Here is a 9,837-nt window from a genome sequence, read left to right as displayed (position 1 = left end):
TTTTCAGCTTTCTTTTCCCTGCCCTGTGCTCCCTTACCAAACTGCTGCTCTGCTTTCTGCTCCTTGCCCTATCTGCCACTGTGCTGACTGTCTCCTCCCCAACCTGCCACATGCTACACATAGAGGCTGCCTGTGCTACTTGTAGCACCTATGCTTCAGGCTGGCCACCCCTGTTCTAGAGGATTTGGCTTGAGCTGCAGTTTGCTGTCAGGAGCATAGAAAAATCCCATCACAATGAAGCAAGGGATAACAGGGAAAGTGATCAGTAAAAGGGCCCTAGAGTGAGGTGTGAAGTGTGATCCATGAACAGCTTTTCTCCAGATTACTTGCGTTGCTGGTAGAGGAGCTAAGTTTGATGGCTTATGTGTTTGCCCAGTGAGCCTATCCTCATAACCAGGGTTTGATATGTGAGTGGCATCTCTTATTCCTGTCTCTGGAAAGGGGTTGAGGCTCCATGAGGTCTCTTGGTCATTTTTGAAAGTGCATGTTTGGAGCTTTTCAGTCAATGGTTCTACCTCACTGCAGCTAGGTGGCACATGCCACACTTTGCTATATTACTCACATGTAGGCAACAGAGAAAAAACATGTGGCCATCCAAAAAACCCAACTGGTGTATTCTATTCTTCTACTTGCCTTTCCATGACTGGGTATGGCAGGCGTGTGTTAACAGCACCTCTGGAGTGCTTTACGTTTTCCATAGGGGTGTACGAAGCGGGCCCTATTCGATTCAGATTCAAATTTGGGCTGAATCAGGGACAGTGGTTTGATTAGTTGATTCGGATAACTGTCCCTGATTTGATTCGGCCAAATCCGAATCTGAAGATTCGATGCTGATTCAGAGAATCAGTGATTTGGACGTAGACACAGCTTTAAACTTTTTTTGTACATACCTCAAGATACCAGGCGTGGCTTGTGATAGCTGCGATGCTGGGGTGCATGGAGTGTCCCACAGAAGCACAAGGGGCTCCCCAGCATGCTCGGCAGCAGACCTGGAAGTGGACCAGAAGTATTTCTGGTCCACTTCTGGGTCTGCCGGGGAGCATGCTGGGGAACCCCCCTGGCCTGGCGACCAGCTGCAGGGGGACCCTGGGTGCCTCCCCCACACCAGACCAGGAGGCATCAGTCACCGAGCTAGGGGGCCTCCCAGCGCGCTCCCTGGCAGACCTGGAAGTAGACCCGAAGTGCTTCTGGTCCACTTCCAGGTCTGCTGCCGAGCATGCTGGGGAGCCCCTTGTGCTTCTGTGGGACACTCCATGCCCCCCAGCATTGTAGTACTCATGAGCCCCTGCTACCTAGAAGTATGTAAAAAAAAAAAAACAAAACCATTTAAAGCTGTCTCTATGTCCGTATCTCTGAATCTGTCCAAATCTCTCCCAACCGATTCAGAGGGTTCTGATTTGATTCAGAGAGATTAAAAGGTCCTCTGATTCGATTCGGATTTGGAGATTCAGCCACCAAATTGGGCTGAATCTCCACCGGATCAAATCAGGGACCAAAGCTTCTCACAGCTCTAATTTTCAAAGCACTTTCTAAACAACAGTTAATATGAATTACTCCTAAATTCCACCTGTGAAAGACACGATAAACTTACTGTTGAGAGGAAGGATGCTATCATGGTTTGGAGGAAGGAATCCCACCTTTGACCCTACCCTAGATTTCTTTTGCAAGTGACAAGTAAATATTTGCTTCTCTGATTAGAATCCTGTGACTTACCCAGCTTTTGAATGGATCACCAAGTCACAGCAGTCCTCATTTCACCAGCCCTATTACCTCAGGAGGCACCTGTCTTTGGCCTCTGCTATAGACTTCTCTTCAGGTGCTATGACCAATCTGAAAATGTAGTAACGCAATAGTTTATATCTATTATACTTTAAACCCTGGGGTTTTAAACTTGCCTGGGGCCCTGGCTTGGATCCAGACTATGGGGCAGCAGCAAGGGATCTGGGGGTGGTGAGGGGTCTGGGGGTTGGGGATCCAGCAGTGGTGGTAAGGAGTCAAGGGGCAGGGATCCAGCAGTAGCAGTCTATGATGGGACTCTGGTGGTGGCAAGTTTGGCTCACCATTGATGACCATGGCCAGCAGGACCAAAGGGCCTCTGCATCCTGCAGCAGGCCACCCCCTCAGCTTCTGGTGAGCAGCTGGTAGCCCAACAGGCCAGTGTTGGGTCCAAAACCCCCAAATCTTACCTGCATAGTGTAACAATTGCCTCCTGCAAGTAAGTGGGTCTGATTTAAACTTGGTATCCTCCCATAGTCTGCTGTCATGGTGACCAAGTTGCAGACTTCTTTGCAGATCCTCAGTCTCTCCTGAGCCACTCAGAAGCTCAGTTTTCTTTTTATCCACTATCAGGCTCCAGTCTTTCAAGCTAGGACGTCATTGTCTCAACCTGGATTCAGCCAGACCCTTGATTTCCATACTGGTGAAGGGGTACTACAAAGGAATTATGTTGCCATTGTCCGTTTGGTGCCAGTTGCCTACTGTCATGTTCTGGATTTTTACAGGGCAGTCTCAGATGGATTAAATGCTTAGTTATTTTTTAGCCAGCAACACAATAATGGCAGACTTTATGAAAGTTTGTATACACACAGTCCAGGCTCTTCATAAGTAATCTTGTGGTTATGGTACTGTATCAGAGTAGATCACAGTAGGATTGAGGTGTTCCGTAGCCTTCTTGTGTAACATTGTCCAAGTCACTTAATTTCTCTTATGTGATCCCTCCTCAACTGTGAAGCAGGGTTAGTGATACTTTCTGACATCTGTCCTGTCTACTAAGAGTATGCACTTTTAGGAGTAATGTTTCTCACAGGGCACACATACATGAGACATAGTTACTGTGCATTACTGTGCATTTATTTAGTACTTAATCATAATCAAATACTAAAGAAGTGTACAGTAACTGGAGTCACTGCACAATAGCACTGGCAAATGCCTTTTTGTGATGCTACCGTGCAGTAGCCTAATAATACTATGCAGTAGCGTATCAGCAGTGTTGGTGCTGTAACGTGCTACTGAGCAGTATTATTTGGCTACTGTGCAATTAGCAGAGCATGTAGATGTGCCTAAAGAGTATCTGTACAAACCCTATTACATAATCCCAACTGCCTAGTATTTTCAATGGATATGGGGAACTTTGATCTCTGTCTCTATTAAAAATCAGTCCCAATGAATAACATTCCATTCCAAATTTATGAATGGCAAACCAGTAGCAGCATAGCTGTGAATTGACCAGGGTCCCCAGCGAGTCAGGGAAGAATTGGATTTAATGTCCAGGAATTTTTCTCTCTCAGTTGAGTCCATGCTACACCATGGCTATGTACTGCAGTACCAAAATGCAGCTGGGTAGGTTGAGAATAAAATTTGAGGATGGATTTTTTAAATGTAACTTTCCTTTATTTCTCGCTTCTCTGAGCATAAGTCAGACTCTCAGCCTTACCATAGCTCTTGTGATTTAATTTCAACTTCATCTGACATAATGGCAGATGATACTAAGTGGTTGAAGCAGATGAACACCACATGTGCCCCTAACCAAGTAGTTTGACTTGGAAATTAATTATATTTGTATCCCATTTCAGAGCTAATTACATGTATTTGCTTGCCAAAAATGCAATACGTTAGTGTACATTATCAAGGAGATGGGCAAAAATGTTATGGTCCTTTTGATTTATGAAAGCGATGCAATGTGGAATATTTTTCAATACAGCTGTCCTTCTGCCACGGAAACCTCACCCTTGCTCATCTCTCTATCAATAGAAATCTTTCTGCTTGTGAGCAAGATCGTGCCAGGTAAATAAATGATGCTGCAGTGTTTCTAATTGACAAGTAAAGGAGGCTTGCTTCAATTCAAGAGGGAAAAGAAGAAAAAAAATCACGGATCATAAAGTGATTTGAAAGCACTGCTTTGCTCCTCTTAATAAAAGATGTAAAATGTTTACCTAGTTAATATTGCTCTACCACTTTTGTAGGTTCACTGAATACTAGAACAAAATAAAACACCATCTGCTAGAAGCAGACAATGTCATTACAGGCTCCCCTACAGCAGTGTCCTTGCAATGCTACAGTTCTAATTATCACTTTATTTCTTCCTTCTCAGTAACACTGAACACCCTACTTTGTTCTCTGTTACATAAGTGTATAATGTACAAAACCAGCATGGATTCAGTGGATGGGGCATAGTTGGAAGACCTCAATTTTGTTCCTAAAATTGCTGGGAAAACACCACAATGTCTTGGACACGTACTGAAGGCATTTTTACGCGTGTAAGCACCACAGTGCCAGGCACGTTGAAAAGCACCTGGTGCTGTGACGCTTGCATTTGTATAAATGGCGAAATGTGCATCAGGGCAAAGAAAATGGCAGTGGTATGCTTTTGAATTAAAACACCTTGGAGGTGCTTTAATTCAAAAGCGCACCACCCCTACTTTTTCCATGCTGATGTATATTTTGCCACTTATACAACTGCAAGCAGTGCAGTGCATGTCAGTTCCTGTGCGGAGCAAACTCGATTAATCAAGTCTGCTCCCAAGTGGTGGATCTCCAGCGCGTCCAAGAACTAAAAGGTATGCATATAAATACCCTGAGTATTTTGTGCCTTGGTTTTTCTGTATGTAAAATTAGGATGATTTTTATTGACTTTGTATAGGTCCTTATCTTTCACTGTTAATGTCTATAGGAGTGGAGTTCAGTGAGCAGAGGATCAAACCCATGGTGATTTGACATTCTTAAACAGTTGGTTTGGTTCAGGCTTCTGGTGAGCACTGTAATTATTTTAATCTCTTTATATAAGTAATTGGATTTACCACACATTTGTACCTAGGGAAAAGCCCCAAATATTGGAATTTGGAGTTGTGGCATTTTAATAGCAAATGCAAGATTTCTGGAGATATTTAAATATATTGAAGAAATTGTGCTAATCAGTAAAATAGAGTAGTCCTAATAAAATATTTGAAACTCCATGCAACATTCCAAAAATACTTTTACGAACCTCTGCCATATGACAAAATCAAGTTTCTTTGGCTAAGTGCAGACAGTCAAAAAACCCGAGGTTGTATCAGTTCAATCTTTGCAGGTTAGTCTAAGCTGAATCGATTGAACCAATAAGCAAGTGAACAGACATTCACTTTTGATTCTGGAAATGCAGCCACATACCTACAGCAGCTGCCCAGAAGCTGGGAGGTGCTAGAGCACACCTTCCTGCTTGGTTTGAGCAGACAGCTTGGGTCAATGCTAGCTTAACCAACCTTTGGGGGTGTGGTTTGTGGTGGAGAGGTGCAAAGCATTTTGCGATGCTGGGGGACTGTGAATTGACTTGAATCTGGAGAAGATCAGGGACAGAAGTTCAATAAACTAGTTTAACTTAAATCAGTTAAGCCTGGTACTACATCCATCCAGGTTTATCTTAAACCAGTTTTGACCATTTTGAAAGTGGTTTATATGCTCTGAACTTTTGTTGTGTTACAGATTTGAACCAGTTTCTGATCACTTACATTGGTTTATGTGTAATTTCTGTTCCTACTGGTTTAAATCGTGATTAATGGGGAAATGGTTTAAACCATTTTCTTTTAAAATCATGACATTAAGTGGTTTTCATGAAAAATGCAATTTGCTATGAAATGTCATGATATGGCTGCTTGCTGGGGAGTTCCAGATGGCTGCTGCAGGTTGGGAAAAGCATTCCCTAGCAAAAGCTTAGCAGCCCAGGGGAGGTGGGAAGGGGTGGCAAAAGGGTTAGGGGAGGAGAGAGCTTGGGGATGGGTAGGGGAGGTGCTGTTTGCTTCTCCAGGTGAACTTCAGACTCAACAAAGGAAGCTTGCCTGGTTTTCTGTCAGCCCACCTTGTAGGCTGTTGCATCTGCGACTCCAAGCAATTCTCTCTACATTTACTGAGTAAGGGATCCCAGGTCTTCTTGGGTCCATAACTCTGGGGCAGTTCCACCATGAAGACTGCTCCAGGGTTAAAGACTCAAAGCTTTTAGACTCCTGACATGAATCTGAGAGTATACAATCCATTGCTGGATTCATAGCAAGGAATCTGACAGCTTCATAAAACTTCAGACCCAGGTCTAGGGGCCCTATATATGCTCTGGATATGCTCCCAAGGCCTCTGATCACTGCTGAAAAGCCAGGAGCAAGGTCTCTGCTACTGCAATTAAGCCTGCTTCTAAACCTGCCCCCTCAGCCAATCGAGGGGCATAAGAGGAGGGAGGGTGCCACATTCTGGGTGTAAAAATTGTGGCTCTGCCATGATTGGGCCGTGATATTAGTAAGCTGTTCCCACAATTTAAACCAGGCCCTAAATATTAGAAGTCATTTGACCTGCATGCTTTGAGACTTTCTATGACATTGCATTATCATGTGTTCTTTCTCTGTATGTTTATATAGATGAATAATATTGTACATATAGAAACTCCATTAAAATACCATTAATAAGGTTGCAGAGTCAAGGATGACACAGATAGGCAATGCGAGTAACACAGCTGCTTGGGCAGCCTTAATTCTCCCCTCTCACTCATATGCAGTTTGATACAGCCTTTAGTTATGTGAAAACATACTGTTTTTTCATCAAGAGCATATTTAGCAGAGCTGTGCGAGGCTTTGGACAGAGCTTTGAATCCGGAGAAGCTTCAGACGCTTCGGGGTCTGAAGCAGCACACCCAGGTCGAAGCGCTGACCTCGTTCAGCTTCCCGAAGAGCTTTGGAGCCACCTTGGAGATCCGGCCGTAGGGTATAATGGGGAAAAATAAAATATCTATAACCTTGTTTTTTTTTGTACAATTTGGATGAAATTTTCAGAGATGGTAAACTCTGCAGAGAGGAGGAATCTTCCTAAGTTTCAGGAAGATCTGTGCAGGGGTTTTGGGGCAACTATACCCCAAATTATTGAAAGCAAAACTCACGTCATGTCTACGTGTTACAACACAGGGGGGTGAAAACTGCAGGGGTGGTAGCTCTTACTGAGGCCACAAAGCCTGCCAAGTTTCAAGAAGATCGGTGCAGGAGTTTGGGGGGAACTGCCCCCCAAGCTGCGGACAAGCAAATCTGGTGCCATGGGTGCTTGTGGGACTGACGGTGTCTGTCCTGGGGCGGGAGGGGAGACACTGCTGCAGGCCTGGCTGCTCAGCTGCTGTGTTCCCAGTTACCGATCAATCAATCATAATTCACTCAGGGACTGGGGGACCAGCTCAATACACAGGACCTAGCTCCTACATAATGACTTAACGAGCATCAATTAGCACCTACAAAACCAGGCTAAGGAGAGGAAAAACTCAATACAGACAATCAACTGCCCCAGGACAGGCACAGTCTTGGCACCAGTTTTGTCTGTCAGCAGCTAGGGGTGCAGGGCCCCAGAGCCCCACTGCACCGATCTCCACAGCTGGCAGGCGTCACAGCAGGGGCCACCATCGCTGCAGCTGTCACCCCGCTGCACCTTCGCACACGCAGTGTCACCCATGGCAAGAGTTCTGCTTGTCTGCAGCTTGGGGGGCAGTTCCTCCCAAACCCCTGCACCGATCTTCTTGAAACTTGGCAGGCTTTGTGGCCTCAGTGAGAGCCAGCACCCCTGCAGTTTTGACCCCCCTGTGTTGTAACACACAGCCATGACGTGAGTTTGGCTTTCAAGACTTTGGGGTACAGTTCCCCCCAAACCTCTGCATTGATCTTCTTGGAACTTGGCAGGTCCCATGCTCTCAGCAGAGGCTACAATCTCTGCAAGTTTCATCCAAATTGGACGAAAAACCAACAAAGTTATAGATATTTCATTGATTCCCCATTATACCCTATGGCCAGATCTCCGAGGTGGTTCCGAAGCTTTGGAGCTGCTTCAGCTGGATCGAGGCAGAAACCCGGTCCAGAGCTCCGGATTGGATTGTGACCATCTGAAGCAGCCAGACTGAATCGCTGCTGACTTGCACAGGCCTAATATGTAGGGGCCCTAGGCCTGGATCTGAAGATTTACAAACTGTCCGATACGTTCCTATGAATCCATTAATGGATTGTATACTCCCAGATTCATGGCAGGAGTCTAGAAGCTTTGGGTCTTTAACCTTGGAGCAGTCTGCATGGTGGACCTGCCCTGAAGTCATGGACCCAGGAGGGCCTGGGGTCCCTTACTCAGTAAACGTAGAGGGAATTTCTTGGAGTCACAGACCCAGCAGCCTACCAGGTGGGCTGACAGAAAACCAGGCAACTTTCCTTTGTTGAGTGTGAAGTTCATCAGAACAGAAACATTTTTTTTTAGTTGTGTGGTGAGGTGTTTTCAAATGCAATAATGCTTTCCTTGGGAAATCTTGACCAGCTCTGATTCAGAAAAACTTCCCCTGCTGCCCCACATTTCCTCTTCTCCATGACTTTCATAGATTCATAGATGTAGCTGCACTTGGGCAGGAAAGACTGCTGGGATCAGCTTATCTTCAAAAGGATGAAGTGCTTTTTTCAGTTGGATTCCAGGGCAACTCATGAACTGAGTCGGACAGCTATAGTTATGCATAGGAAAAGTCTATAGAGACTGATTTTGTCAGCCCACATGCTAAACTATACTCTGCTGTATTGGGTCTTAATTTGCTTAACAACTTGTGGGTATTTGCCATTGGTTATTCCTACTTCAGTGTTCAGTTACTAACGGACTTTTTAATTAGATCGTCCTGTCAACAAATAAATCCCTTTTCTATTTCTCCTACAGTTACATCTTCAGTTTAATATAAGAAGTCAAGTGGTACCAGTGACCCTTAGAGAATGAACAAATATTACTGAACAATGAATTCATGATGAGATGCTTGAACTGATAAACATAAACACTTTTATTGGCTTTCCCATTTGATGTATTTTTTTTCCTGAATAAGTATTCAAAGGCTATCTTTGTGGCTGGAAAGAAACAGCTATCCCTGTGCAGAAGCATCAAGACGCATTCAAATTCCAAATCACAAACATTGTGTCTATAATTTGGACATTTGGCCTGTGTCTAAATTTAACTTGTGCCATTCGAAATGGAACCAGAAAGCTCCGTGGACATTTATAAATGTGATGTGCTAAAGTGAAACAATTTTCTTCAGCTTGTGAAAAGCCAAATATGGAGCTCATTTAATTTCAGGTTACCCATGTGTGTTGTGCAATGCAGTACACGCTCTTATTACATTTCCTTTTCCTTAATTGAGGAAATTATGCTGAATTTGCATAAGGGAATTGTTGTAAAAGGGTTTCTTTTTCCTTTTGGCCAATAAATGCATTTCTCACATAGTTAAGGTTTCAGATTGTACAAACCTAAGACCTCTGTAACATGCTCATAAAAATGCAGTATAGTTAAAGGGAAAAATGCTTGGAAGCCAGGAAATTCTAAGTGAAGGCTGAAGTTGAGGGAGGGAATAGCACTTACAAATCTGGATCTTCCTGCCTAGATTTGAGCCGTGAGACTCGGTGTTGGATAATAGGTCACAAAATGCTTGGTTTTTCTCTCAAAGCAAATGTTGCTGATTTTCTTCTGGTTTTAGCCCCATGCTTATAAACTGCAGTAGAGTATATAAAATGTACAATGCATTTTGTATTAAAGAACTTCTCAGTACGTTCAAAACAGTTATGCCCCTTGGAGATTTCCAAAGTGCCCATCACTATTATGTGATGGAACTTGCACCTGGCTTCATTTATAACTGTGCAATATTCTTAGCTTTTGATGAGGCTTAAACTATGGTCTTAAAATTAAATCCAAGAGCTATATTCTTGCCTTCTCATAATTCCCTTTTCTGCTATTTCAGCAGCCCAAGGGGAACTTAAAAGTGTCTTAAGAATTAGGTCTCAATTCACAAAAATATTCAAGTGTATGCTTAAAGTTAAGGGCACAGCTGGTTAC

Source organism: Alligator sinensis, unplaced genomic scaffold (genome assembly GCF_000455745.1).
Source record: "Alligator sinensis unplaced genomic scaffold, ASM45574v1 scaffold1598_1, whole genome shotgun sequence".
Lineage (NCBI taxonomy): Eukaryota > Metazoa > Chordata > Crocodylia > Alligatoridae > Alligator > Alligator sinensis.
The sequence above is the reverse complement of the archived record's forward strand: the minus strand, read 5'-3'. Positions refer to the sequence as shown.